The sequence below is a fragment of the Manis javanica genome, chromosome 3, assembly GCF_040802235.1.
Source record: "Manis javanica isolate MJ-LG chromosome 3, MJ_LKY, whole genome shotgun sequence".
Lineage (NCBI taxonomy): Eukaryota > Metazoa > Chordata > Mammalia > Pholidota > Manidae > Manis > Manis javanica.
Window position 1 is genome coordinate 157,828,556 of NC_133158.1, and position 15,297 is coordinate 157,843,852.

The 15,297-nt window shown below is 35.0% G+C and overlaps 1 pseudogene; it reads left to right on the forward strand.

Annotated features, from left to right (window-relative positions):
* Positions 1 to 1,168: 1,168 nt before the first annotated feature.
* The window catches only part of LOC108392795 (E3 ubiquitin-protein ligase TRIM36 pseudogene), a 48,329-nt pseudogene continuing 34,200 nt past the window's right edge, over positions 1,169 to 15,297 (forward strand).

The window sequence follows — 15,297 nt, forward strand, 5'->3', positions numbered from 1 at the left end:
CATGACCATGGTATTACCTAAAAACTAGTTAAAATAAAAAGTCATTAGCTGCCAGTATCCTATGGTACTTGGAGGAAAAGTATGGTGCATTTTAGTATGATATTCCCAGTAGTAACTTTAAAGTAATGACCGATGTTCAGCAACATTCATGGAGCTGTTGTGTTTGCAGTAACAGGTGAAACCTATGTAGTGCTACCACATGTAGAGTGCTGTTCTAAGTTCTTTGCATGTATATGTTAATTCATTTTAAGTCTCCACAAACTATTGATTCAGCACTTCTCCTATCTCCTATTTCATAGATGAAAGAATAGGGTCACAGCAAACTTGTAAATTGCCTGTGGTTGGATGGTTATGAAGTGGCAGAATGTGGATTTGAATCCAAGTAGTCAACTTCAGGCTCTGTGCTTTTAGCTACTGCCCTCTATTCTGCCTTTCTACTTGTGTGCTAAATCGGTTTGGTGAGATGGAAGGGCAGCATTTACCTGTGTGCTCTGATAGTCTGGCCGCTTCCCTGTGTATGATGATGGTCAGGTGCCCACCAGAAGGCCAGCATTCTCTCTGTGTGCAATAATGTTCTGTTGCCAGCTCCAGCCAAATATTGGATGTTGGTGTTGATGATGAAGAAGCTTATGAACTCACTCAGGTGAAAAAGACAAACTGTCTAACCTATGTGGTCTTCTATCTTCTCATTTGTCAAACAGCGGCTTTGAAAGTACTATTTTAAAACTTCTTTCCAAGTCTTGTGTTCTGATAAAAAAAGATATGTTGTATATAGGCTTATGTTGTGAAATCCCAATTTGACATAAATGACAATATTATAAAAGTACTTTCAGCACCACTGTTTCTTAATAGGGTGCCCAATGCCACTTAAATGGATGTCTTCTTACTAATATTTATTAAGGGCATACTTTTCCTATGGAAGATTCTAAGTATGCTAAAACTACTAATACATTTCATCATATGATGATTTAATCAGGTAAATACTACTCTCAACCCTATTTGATGGATAAGGAGTCTGAGGCATAGAGACACTGAATGGTTTGGTTTCCCTGTAGTGACCACTTTCAAAGGGAGGAGCCAAGCTTCAAATCCAAGCTGTCTGGCTGCAGAAGTTGCTTTCCTAACGTCTGTTCTTTAGTGCCAGAGTGTTTATTCACATGAGTGGTGTGTCGACAGTGAAAAGGAAGTTGAAAATGGTTAGTGATTTGGAAAAGATGACCTTGCGAATGCTGTTTCAGGCTAAGGTGTTTAGCATTGCGCTGAAGAGGAAAGCCACACAGGTGTGTATTGTTGGAGGTGCTGTGGGAAAACAATGCTTGAAAGTTTAAATGAAAAACCCAGAAAAGGTGACTGCAAAGGACTAGCAAAGGAATGATAGTAAATAGTACTAATAATAACTAGTTCTGATAATAATATCTAATATAGCTATTTTGAATTTATTATTTACCAAGTATAGTTATAAATGCTTTGCATCTTTTAAGGCAACTTCTCCCTCCAAAACACACTCTGAGGGAGATTTATTATGTATCCTTATTTTGCCAGTGAGGAAATGGATGCAAAGAGAGATTAAATAATTTTCTGAAGGCAGACTACTTACATAGGAGATTTTGGTATTAAAAAATATATTTACCACATACCAGTTGCTGTGGTAGGTGCTATAGGTAAAGAAATTAAAGCAAAGACATAAAATTCTAGTCAGAAAAGACAAGGAAATGTATGTTTGGTGGGTACTTAACACAAATCTGCTTTTCTGATGAATGAACTGGATGAAGAGATGACAGCCTGGGCAAAGGAATAGAAACAAGACGGAACTTATCTATTAGGAGATCAGCCAGTGTGGGAATCAGGTGGAGTGTGCTGCCTAGAGTTAAAGCTAGAAATGCAAGTAGGGTCTAGTTTATGGAAAGGTTGGGAGCCAACTGTAATAATGCAAGTCATATTTACAGGCTTTAAGGAAGTGTTTAATAATTTAATCAGGGAATGGCAATATTCCAGGAGAAAAATATGATGTCTAAATAAAGGATGGGTCATAAGGGAGAAGAAGGGAGGGGCAGAGATCAAAAGATATTAGGAAGATAGAGTTGAATGAGATTCATGAAAAGATGAATGTGGTGATAAAATAAGGGAGGAGATAAAAGATGAATTGAGTCCCTCATTGAGTGGTGACACTGATGGCAGATGGGAGAGGGGTGGGGAAAGCAGATGCGGCACCCAGTGCAGATGGCTGAGCCTAGAGGTGTTTGGGGGATGCCTACATGGAAACGTCTGGTAGGCAGTTGGTTCTTGGGGTGTGGCAATCAGAATGATTGATTTTTAAGAGCCATTATTCTGCAGGGGATGATGAGAACTTTCATAGAATCTGTAGAGTGTGAAGAGAACAGAGGATGGAAAAAACAGGGTCCCAGGTATTAAGAGATACCTGGGAGATGAAGCTGACAGAAAGGGTGAATCATAATCTCAAGTACGGAGAGAGGAGAAAAAGTTGAAATACATTCACTGATTCAATAATTAATTTAAGGATGAAATGAATTTCTTTATATGAATGAATGAATGAATTTATATTTAAATGAATTATTAGGTAGTTATATAGACTCTACACAGGCATTTGGAAAGAAATGTGTTAAAAATTATTGTAAATGACATACTATAATTTACACCATATGATTTGGGAATGACAGTGCAATATAATAATTATTGATAATCCATAACCTACATCTTCAAGGAAATATGAAACAATTTTTGATATAATGATATTATAAAGTTATATAAATTTGATATATTTATATTGTAAAGTAATATATAGCAAATTACAAATTGGATAAAACAAGTTATTTTGGTCCTTATCAGGTTTACTACACTTAGTTTCTAGGCAAGCTTACCTTCCCAAATATTAAGTGTGTATGCGTGTGGGTTTAATAAGATCATCCTGGTGTAAAATAAATATGGAATAATGCCTTTGGTTATTCTGCTTAGAGTGTAAATAGTTAAGTATCTGGATTGCGGAGGCAGTTAAAACATGTATCACATCTTTTGGGTATTTTCTGCTTTCTGTTTACACTGAAGATTTGCCAGTTACTTGAGCAAGTACAAGGAGACACATTAGTCTGAATGTTTTGTCCTTCATAAAAGCATTTTGGTTCTGTATAAACTCTAGTGTTTAATGGAAATGGCAGATTATTCTATTCAGTATTTTTCCAGTCATTACAGTAAAGCTGACCTATTTAAAATGTTCCTGGTACCTGCCCCAATTGTCCCTTTTGCTAAATTGGATTGGGTTTGTTTGTAGAAGCAATGATGATGTTAGAATTCATCCTAATAGTCATAAACAGTTTTTATTGAGTTTGGCTAGGAAATCTTTAAGTTTAAAATACTCTTACAAATATTTCGGATTTATTTGAATGGACGTGCCCATTCTCCTTTGGATCCTTAAAATCTTTTCTTCCTCAAGTGTAATGTTTAAATGCTTTTAAAATTAGTGAGTTAGTCCAGCTCTTAAGAGAAGGTTGACTGAAAAAGATTTTATTTAAAATCCAGGTAAATAGCAGCATAGGATTATAATTCACTGTGCATTTAATGTCTGAACAGTATCATCAGGAAACAGCCTTAAAGAGCTAGCATAGGTGGGCTAGAGACATTAAATAAATGTGAATAAATGTCATTATTTTATTCATAATGACAGCTCTCAAGAGTTCAAGGCAAAAATAGTAAAATGATTTATAATGTAGCACTAACAATTGTGTTGGAATTATAACTCTTCTTGCTTTAATTTTGATTAGCTATACAAAAAGAAGGTTTTAATTATAATCATTGTGTAGATGAGAACCTTGAGACCCAGCAAATCTAATGAGTTTAAAAGGTGATTCAGTGGTAAATTCCTAAGTAATGGTAGGGTCATATCCAGGCTTCTCTGATCTCAGAATCTGCACTCTTCCTTATTGTGCTAAGACATACTTCAAATGTGTGGGACCCAAACAGGAATATGATGGATGAGTGGAATTTAGAAAAATGAGTCTTATTCACATAAGACTTTCCATATTTCTAGATGTGATTTTCCACTGGCTGGCCCTTAGGAATTACTCTGTAAATATGTGCTGAATTAAATGATTGCATAATTCCTACACTCAAATATGTATTGACATGTATTAGGTTTGATTTAAGAATATTAGATGGAAAAGAAGTCACAGATACTTCAGAAATGTGATCTTAAAATATTTTCTTTCAGATGGCTTACTTAATACTAGTGTTCACAAAGATTTCTTGTTCTACACTTCTTTGGGGCACACATTCCCTTCAAATTAGGTAAAGCAATGTGATTTGCTTTGATGAGTTAAGTTTTTGAAAACTCCTAGGAAAAAGTATTTAAATGATGGTATTCACTTTCCCATGCTATCTTACACTGCCACCATGATCTTGGAAGCATGAACTCACGTGGAGGTGCCACAAGTCTGAAACAGCTTCTAAAGGACAGAGGCCAGATGTCCTGGAAATTGCTTGGATCTAAAGCAGACTTCAAATGAACAAAAAATAAGCCTTGTTTTGCTTAGCTACTGAGACTTGTTTGTTATACCACAACATAATCTAGATTCTTCTGTGTAATATTCAAATGAAAGTAGTTTTGAAAAATCCTTGCAGAGTGATTATACATGGCCTTGTATATGTTTAAACATAAATGTCACTCTTCTTATCACACAGATAAAAATTAAAAGATGCGCTGTTGGTGTCAGGCAACTCTAGTATATTTTCTTGGATTTTTTTTTGTCTTAAAGCCAGTACTTTATATATTTCTATGACACCTCACATTGTTTTTCTGATACACAGCTATGAAAATGTGTTTCTGATCAAGCAAGAGGCACCGGCTTTGAAATTTTTGCAATCAGTTTGCTTAGTAGATTAGTGCAAATACCTAATTTATTATAAGACACTCTTTTCATCCTTTGGGGAAAAGAGAGGAGTGGTCTTTTCATATACAGCCATAGTTTTATATACATTTTAAAATTAATAGATAAATAAGATTGCAAAATTAGAAGATTCCTGCTTCTGAACACAGTGAATTTCTACCATTAAATGAGTAATTTCTCACCTTCAAGAAGTTTGATAAGGTAAACAAAGAGATGATTGGCTTTACAGTGGACATCTTCCTCTCTAAATAAACCAGGATTCTGTTCACTGGATGCTGTGCCCAGTCAGGGGAGAGTACTTATGATTGGTCAAAGCCAGTCCTGGCCATCCCATTTCCTTCTTTAGGTACTTATTTTCTCAACTACCCTGTACAGGACAAGTTCTGGTAAATTAAATACATATAGGGAAAATTCTGCTTTCAGATAAAAAGGAAAGCCCCTCAGAGCTGTGGCATTTTGGTAAGAAACACCCCCAAGTCTAAAAGCCAACGTCCTGAGGATAGCAGAGCAAAGGATAGGAAAGCCTAAATTCTTGTGGAAAGCACTGAATTACTGAACCCAGTGAAGAATTACATACCTTTAGGCTTTTGATATGTGTCATGATTTAGTGATTTTATTACTTAAACCAGTTAGTTAAGCTTTCTGTTACTTGCAGCCAAATGTATCTTATCTTATAGAACTAGACTCTGAGCTTCTACCCTCAGAGGAGGGCTAATAAGACAGAACTTAGACTAACCAAGCACATTTAATGGTTTTAGAAACATTCCTTTAAGAATAGTCACAATTTTGATTAACATTTGAACATGGCTCAAGTAACATGTATAATTCCTTGCCTTACATCTGAATATAACAAAAGATAAACAAATCATTCATTTGGGAAGTTAGTCACACTTACCAACAACAATGCAAAAGAAACTTTAATAATTTGGATGTTTTGGAAGAATGTTGACTGGCAAATAGGTTTATTTCTCTTCAATTTTGAATTTAAAACATTCCCTGGAAAACTGTGGAATCCCTTATTTCTTTTACCACCATTGTTTTCAGGAATGATGTAAGAAGGAAGTAAAGTAATATTTTATTATCTCTGTATGAATCAAGGAAAAGTTATATTGAGAGCTTTAAATGTTATGAAAAGATAAACTTTGTGAAGCATTCCTCATAAAAATGGATAAAATTTGTGAGATCTAAAATGAAATGTACATAAATCTTGGGCTTTCTCTTCTTGACGTTTTTTTGAATATAAACGTGTAAGAAGTTGAAGCCTGAAATTCATGAACATTCTGTTCTCCAGAATTACACTATTCTTCCAAATTTATAAAAGTTTTATCTCTGTCTCTGAATATTTTCAGGGTTTTTTTTTTTTGCTGTAACTAATTACATTTTTGGCTATATTCTTAGTATTCTGCATTCAGTTGTTACTATGGGAAAGCGTTTAATGCATTAAAACATGTCTCAACTGAGAAAAATAATGATCATTCTTCAGATAATTTGGAATGGAAAATGGGAAATGTTTCCCTTCCAAGCATGTCTTACACAATTCCCCTGGCTTATTTTCCTCATTCTAATTTAGTAAGTGACCAAAAGGACATTTGGTTGCCTTTTAGCTAATGGTTTTCTAGGTTGAGCAATGGTAATGAGAATACACAAATCCTTCGTCTACTGATTTCTACTGATGTAAAATTATTCTCTTAATCTTCAAGGGAGATTTTTATTTCTGGAGATGAGTTACCAGTAAATATAGGAAAATTTACCAGTTAAAAGTTACAAATATATTTTTCTATTCCACTGCTTTTCCCATGTACCATTTGCTGCTTGAGGAAGCATAGTAATTGTAAACAACTATTGAATTGAAGAAACTTTTGGGACAAATATAATTCTCTAATATAAAAATTTTCAATAACTAAAGTTTAAGTAGTAGAGGGTTCTGTGTAAGCAAAAATATGCTTACATATCATTCTAGAAAAGTCAGGTACTGTACTCAAAGGAGAACTGACTTTATCTCACTAAATAGCTTATTTGCTCTTACTGGTTCATAATTCAAATAAATTTGTCTGGTTTCACTTAAACAATAGAAATCTGGAGGATTATAATCTGAAGGAATATGATCTAAAATTTAGTTTAAAGTGAAGCTAGGGTGTTAGTGACCTTGGTCCCCTGGCAGAAGTAATATTTCATTTTACAGAGGAGTAAACCAAGACCATACAATTAGTTAACTTAACCACACTCATTTGTGAAAAATTTAAGCTTGTCTGAACCTAATAATATAGTCTCAATATATATAAAGTAAAAATTGACAAAACTAGATGAGATGATTCGTTCATCTTCATGTTTGGCAACTCTATGTATTGTTCACATTAATATATAATAGATTAAAATTATTAAGTATATGATATATTATCCTTCATAACATATTAATAACAATATAATGTAATAAATATAAATTATTTATTATATTATCAATAATATAAATCATTGGAAAAGAATATTAACAAGCTTTACCAAATGTCAACATATAGGACAAACATTTACAAAACATTCACAGAAGTTGATCATGTTGTAGTCTTAATTCAAGTCTCAATAAAGTTCTAACAACATGTACAGCTTCTCTGTAGGGATTATTATTATTCAGAGGATTGATGAGAAGATTGAATGAATGCCAAGTGCAAGTACACAGAAGGTATGTAATGTTAATTTTTTGTCCTTTCATTTCTGTTCCTACATTAGAAATATTCAAGCTATATTTTGATAAATTCTTTTTCTCCAAGATTTCTTGAAATATAATTGACATACAATATTGTATAAGGTGTACCACAGTTTGATCTGACACTTATTTATTGCAAAATGATTATCACCATAATGTTAGCTAAAACATCCATCACATCGTATAATTACCATTTGTGTGTGTGTGTGTGTGTGTGTGTGTGTGTGTGTGTGTATGGTGTGTGGTGAGAACATTTAAGACATACACTCTTAGCAGCTATTAAGGTTATAATATGGTACTTGCATAATGAAAAAATTCCTTCCTCCCAGGATATGCTTATGCAACTCTTACTTGGGTTTCCCTCTTTAGTCATCTCCCCTCAGTCCCATATTTTTTGGAAGTTCAAAGCTGAAAGTTCCTTTTCAATCCACTGATTCATATTTTTCTCTTCCACCTCTTTTATTTCACATACTCCCATCAAAAGTTACAAACATATTCTGTTGAATTCTTCCTGAAATAGAGGAATGATAGTTGGCAATGTGGTAGGCTTTTAAGTTCAAGTTCACTTTAGAGTTGGGTCTGTTTTCTTTACATTTAAATTTTCCGGAAAACCTAAAGAGGCATTGGATATATTTAGTTTACCAAGTCACTGTGATTGGGCAGCAAGCACCAAAGATGATCTGTTACATTTCCATCTGGAAATCATTCCTTCTCTTTATCTTTCCTGCTAAGGCAGAGAAATGAAGACTTCTATAATCAAAGGCAAATGGAAGCATTCATTGAAAAGAATAAGACCTTAGTCATAATTGAAAAGGAGGACATAAGAAAAATGCCAAAACCCTTGGCATGAGATATACTGAAAGTTAAAATAAACTCATCATAAGTTGCCTTGCCTTGACAAGAACACAAGTAAAACTTTGTACATTTAATTAGAAAACAGAGTATGTATTGTGACTTGAAATTTAGTTCTAGCCAGCACCAATCTCACCTGGTGGGGCAATGCTTCCCAACTGTCACTTGTTTGCAAAGACAGCAGATTTTGGAGTAGGATCAGCAAAAGTTGATTACTAAGAGGGTGTTGGAGTGAGAGAATAAGGAGTGTATGTGATGAGCCCCAGGTGCCTGGCAGGGTAAAAGGTCAGTATCTGAGATTTGGGGAAGAGGCCCAGAAAATGGAGGGGATGATTGTTAATATAGGAAACAAAGCCTCCCTGCTCAGTACTAAGTTCTGCATTGGCAGGAACCATCTTCTGCTTTATTCACAGAATACGGCCTGAAATATTTCGGGCATTCAATAAACTGAATGAAAGAATGAACAGGTGTAGGTTCTTGTTGGAATTTGGATCCAAGGGTATTAAATAATTTAACCAACATTGAATGATGGTGATGGGTTTCAGATATCAACCAATTTCCTTATTGAGATTACTCAATATTAATTTTTTTAAGTATTCATTTCACATATATTACAGTCCAGATACTTTTGAAGAAATCTTCCTTCAGCTAAAAGCACCCAACTTTACCCACCTCTTCGGCATTGAGAAAATGATCAGGAAGACAAATTATTCTCTTAATAGTATTGAGGAACGAGGAGGAAATGTCCGCCTTCAAGCCTGGATCCATTCGGCTGGGGGTGGGTACCCTTGAGGCTGCCGCTGCACAAGGCCATTGTAACCAGCTCACGAGAGGAGAAGGTGGGGGTGGGTGGAAGAGGGTTTGTGCAACTGAGTGTGAACCTCATGGGGCTGCTAACCCCTCTCCTGGAGTTTCACATCCTCAGTGACTTGTATTTTTATCTTTGTGCTCTGGTGATATCAAGGCATATTTTACTGTCTGTAGGAAGGAAGAAGGATTTCAAAATTGGGATGCTACAGAGAAAGCTGTATCATCAAATGTTTTTGTAAACAAAAAAAGAAAAAGCCTTTTACAAAAATCTTATGGGGAAATTTCCTCTCCAAATTATTAGAAAATAATCGGTATATAGTCCTTTCCTAAGCAAAGAAATAAGATGACTTCATTTGTATTCTACCTTGTTCCAGAAAGAGTTAAGAGATCTTTGTAATGACTTTAAAAGGATCTTTTCTACTATGCCTTTAGCATTAGCTCTTGAAAGCCATTTTTGTATCACCAATGTTCCTTCATTGAAGCCAGATGACAGTCTGCCGTGATGAGGAAGCTAGAGAATGGAAACCTGAAATTCTAAGTCACTGAGGTGACAGGAGGTAAAATTGAATTTGGAGTCTAAACAATAGTGTTTTGAATATGAAAGTTGCATTTCCCATTTTACCTTAATTGGACAAGGCTATTCAACAGGTGCTTGTAAAGTATCTGGTAATTTTTATTTCAAGTAAAAGAAGTGAAATACCAAATAGACTAAACAATTTCTCTGAGTCAGAGTTGAAATAGGGACATATTAATGGAATGAAATAGTCAAAGATATTACATGTGTCTATGACTCTTTCAGAGTCAATTTGTCTGGTTTATCTGATTCCCTTTTATTTTGAACACAAATATGCCAAAATCTGTTCATTTTGATTCCCTTTTGTTCTGATTAAAGAAATTGTACATAGAATGTGTGATGTAGGTTGCTCAATAATGGTGATAAAGTAAACCCCATATATTTGTTAAGTTAGAAAGGTAAATTACCATGTACACTCTGGAAATTATTGAAAGCAAAATCTGGAAGCTAACTGGGATTCAAATTGTAACTCTGCTTGAAACCATTATATTCTTTTTCCCCACTAGTTTAATACTTGGATTGAAAGATCATCTACTTATTTTTCACCTCTATTCAGTATCATTATAAAATACAAGTGATGACACCATGGGAATTACAATGAATTATTCAAAATCTTACCATACAATAAAAGGCTCTTAAACATATATTTATAAACTGTAAAAATGTCTGTCATAAGAACGCTATTGCCAATCAGAGCTGGAAAGTGAGATTAATGCAGATTACATAAGCTCTGAAGGATGGGTGGATATGAAATACACAGATAACAGTTGAGTGTCAGGAAAGAATAAGGAAGGAGAAAACACTAGAAGAGGACAAATACTTTTAGAGGTGACAAAGACGTTTCAGAGGGAGTCTTCAAATAAGGTGGTAGGGGAAGAATTTTGAAAAATTTTTACCAGATTTTGAACATCAGTTATAATTCATATTTTTAGAAATATAACATGTGGCAGCAAGAGTTTACTCAACTAAAACAGTATCTGGGAAGATGAATCCAACTGCAGTATTCAGGATAGACCAGACCTAGTTGAGCAAAGAAGCAGGGAGAGTAACGAGGATGCAGTTTCTGTGATAACAATGAAGTGGAGAAATTCTGATGACCTCTAGGGGTGGCAGCTAAATCAGACAAGGAACAACAGAATTGAAAGGGGCATTGGGCATGGTGTCACAAGAATTGACAGCATTTGATGACAAAATAGGTATCTTTGAATAAGCAGGTTCTTCAGAGACTCGATCCTGAATATTTTTTCCACTTTGCGTATTGTCTTCAAGGTCTGTTTATAAATAATGTAGAACACTGAGCATTATCTCTCTGATACAGTAATGATTGTTTAGAGGTACAAGCTCAAAGTAACTAACAAAAACAGCAACAGTAACAACTTTTTAAAAAAATGAATTTCCTTTTGTTAAAGTTTCATCATAGTGTTCATGAGGAGTAATTATGGAAAGAATTTTTTTCACATGAAGATATGTGCTTCTGGAAGATGGTTTTTAGAAATGGAAGATTCACATAGACATGTCTACTATGTGCAGAGAACATCAGAAAATTAAAGATAGCATTATCCAAAAACTTTAGCACCTCATTTCCTGAGAAACCAAGCATCTGACAAAGGCTGACTTTTGATTCTCAAAATGAATAATTTAACAGATTGTCAATTTTGAATTAAAAATAAGTTATATTTACTTATAATAGCAGAGAAAAATAATGACCATCAAATGAATGATTTTACAAGGGTCTGGGTGAATTATAACACAGTCCCATAGATTTTTAACTTTCTGAAAAAAATTAAAGGTTCTTCTACATTTTGAACATACTGAAATATTGTTTCTAACATGTCTGTCTGTGTAGTTCAAATAATTCAGTTCTTTTTGACATGATAAATTAATTGGGAACAATGCTAAATATCTACTATAACTTTATGCCAACGCATTCATTAAATATATTACTATCTTTTAGACAAAAGATAGTTTTTTTGAAGCACAACTTCCCTATTATTATGAAGTACAAAAACCATAATTTTATTGAAATACATATTGACCTTAGAAATAAAGTTAGCCATTTTATTTATCTTTGCTCTGTAATTCTGTTAGCTTCCCATTCTTTGTATTATTTGTATCTTGATCTCTAACCCATGGAATCCTGATGCCAGAAAGGATAAAACTTTCATTTTAAGGAGTTTTGAAATAAATCTGGAAGCACATCAAACATTGTCTGTGTACTAAAGAAATAATACACCTAAACATATTTATAAGATTGCATCACAAATATAGTCAAGGTAGGACTTTCTACAGGCTTTAAATGTAAAGGCTTAAACCTTAGCTTTTGGTGGCCCCCCTTCCCTGAGCTCTGCTTCTCTTCCTTCCTTGGTTGCCTTCTTAGCACAGAAGACTTTCTTCATATGGCTGGGAAGATGGCTGCAAGGAGCCGCTGCTTACATTGTCTGTACATCTAATTCCAGAGGGTTATCTTTCCCAATTGCTTCAGTAAAAAGAAAATAGTAATAAAAAAAAAAGACTCAGAGAGTCTTCTGATTGGCTCCATGCTTATTCATGGAATAATTATTGAGATAGGTGGCACTGGGAGATGGGGCTGGGAAGAATAAATCAGCTTCATTTTTGCAGTGGACAGCTGGGAGGTGAGTTCCCCAAAGGAGGGGATGCTGTGCAAACAATATATGCACATTGAGCTTACAATGATTTATAATGTGAAAAAAGTTTCCTAATTTATGAAAAATTTGAAAACTGAAGCTTATAGGAAAAAGTCCAAACTTGTTATGTCACAATATGACCCTAATTAGTGTTTTTTACTCTTCTTCCCTGTTTTTTTTCCCCCCCCCTTCTTTTTTCAGTTTCTTTTTACCCTGCAGTGGTCTAGCCACACAGATGGTTTTTACTTTCTGGATTGATGATCACTAATTCCATTTTGCTGTAATGCCTTCCCTTTTATAGATGTTCAATCCACCTCACATTGCTGAGGTATTCTTTTCCCTTCCCAAGTAAAATCCCTCTTGCACTCTTCAGAGGACTTTGTGTGTGGATATCCCAAGGAAATGGGCAGGGTGGACAAGCAGGCACCTTGCTTTCATTCACAGTTTGAGGGGGCTTGAAATCAGTTGTACTTTAACTTAGAAAACAACCCAATCTAACATCTTTGTACCGAATTGTTATGGAACAAATCCGTCTTCCTACATTGTTTACATGTGACTTTGTAAGGCAGGCTCTTGTAGCAGGTAAGAGCACAGAATTAGGGATCATTTTATTTCAGCCACTCTCTAGCTGAGAGATCTAGTGCATTAACCTCATTAAGCCATATGTTTTTTTCTATTTAAGGAAGAGGTATATGAATAATAGAGCCTACTTCATTGAATTATGGTGAAGAACAATATCCTTAGATTGAATGGTTTATTGTTATTCAAATCTATATCCTTACTGATTTTTCTGTCTGCTGCCTTTATAAGCAAATGAGAGAGGTGTGTGAAAATGTTCTTTTAGCACTGTAAATTCTTACTGCATAAGGGATTACATTATTATGTTCATACAGAGTTCACAATATTATATGCTTTGTTTTCTTTTTTGTGTGACTACAATTTTTCTTTGTCATAGTGTCCGTTGGTTTTACTCCACAAAATGTGTTTATGTTGCATTTATCATATTTGTAGTTTGAAGTGTTATTTTTTTTTAGTATTCTCATATCTTATTTATTTATTTATTTATTTTTATCATTAATCTACAATTACATGAAGAACATTATGTTTACTAGGCTCTCCCCTACCCAAAGTCCCCCCAACAAACCCCATTACAGTTACTGTCCATCAGCATAGTAACATCTTGTAGAATAACTACTTGTCTTCTCTGTGTTGCACAGCCCTCCCCTTTCCCCCACCCCTCATATTATACATGCTAATCATAATACCCCCTTTCTACTTCCCTGCCCTTATCCCACCCTACCCTTCCATTCTCCCCAGTCTCTTTCCCTTTGGCAACTGTTAGTCCATTCTTGGGTTGTGTGATTCTGCTGCTGTTTTGTTCCTTCAGTTTTTCTTTTGTTCTTATACTGCACAGGTGAGTGAAATCATTTGGTCTTTGTCTTTCTCTGCTTGGCCTATTACACTGAGCATAATACCCTTTAGCTCCATCCATGTTGTTGCAAATGGTAGGATTTGTTTTCTTCTTATGCCTGAATAATATTCCATTGTGTATATGTACCACATCTTCTTTATCCATTCATCTACTGATGGACACTTAGGTTGCTTCCATTTCTTGGCTATTGTAAATAGTGCAGCAATAAACATAGGGTGCATCTGTCTTTTTCAAACTGGAGCGCTGCATCCTTAGGGTAAATTCCAAGGAGTGGAATTCCTGGGTCAAATGGTAAGTCTATTTTGAGCATTGTGAGGAACCTCCATACTGCTTTCCACAATGGTTGAACTAATTTACATTCCCACCAGCAGTGTAGGAGGGTTCCCCTTTCTCCACAACCTCGCCAACATTTGTTGTTGTTTGTCTTTTGGATGGTAGCCATCCTTACTGGTATGAGGTGATATCTCATTCTGGTTTTAATTTGCATTACTCTGATAACTAGTGATATGGAGCATCATTTCATGTGTCTGTTGGCCATCTGAATTTATTCTTTGGAGAACTGTCTATTCAGCTCCTCTGCCCAGTTTTTGATTGGATTATTTGCTTTTTGTTTGTTGAGATGTGTGAGCTCTTTATATATTTTGGATGTCAAGCCTTTATTGTATCTGTTGTTTATGAATATATTCTCCCATACTGTAGGATACCTTTTTGTTCTATTGATGGTGTCCTTTGCTGTACAGAAGCTTTTCAGCTTGATATAGTCCCACTTGTTCATTTTTGCTTTTGTTTTCCTTACCCGGGGAGATATGTTCATGAAGAAGTTGCTCATGTTTACATCCAAGAGATTTTGCCTACGTTTATTTCCAAGAGTTTTATGGTTTCATGACTTACATTCAGGTCTTTGATCCATTTTGAAATTACTTTTTTGTATGGGGTTAGACAGTCATCCACTTTCATTCTCTTACATGTAGCTGTCCAGTTTTGCCAGCACCATCTGTTGAAGAGACTGTCATTTCCCCATTGTATGTCCATAGCCCCTTTATCGAATATTAGTTGACCATATATGTTTGGGTTAATGTTTGGAGACTCTATTCTGTTCCATTGGTCTGTGGCTCTGTTCTTGTGCCAGTACCAAATTGTCTTGATTACTGTGGCTTTGTAGTAGAGCTTGAAGTTGGGGAGTGAGATTCCCCCACTTTATTCTTACTTCTCAGGAATACCTTAGCTTTTTGGGGTCTTTGGTGTTTCCATATGAATTTTTGAACTATTTGTTCCAGTTCGTTGAAGAGCGTTGTTGGTAATTTGAAAGGGATTGCATCAAATCTGTATATTGCTTTGGGCAGGATGGCCATTTTGATGATATTAATTCTTCCTAGCCAAGAGCA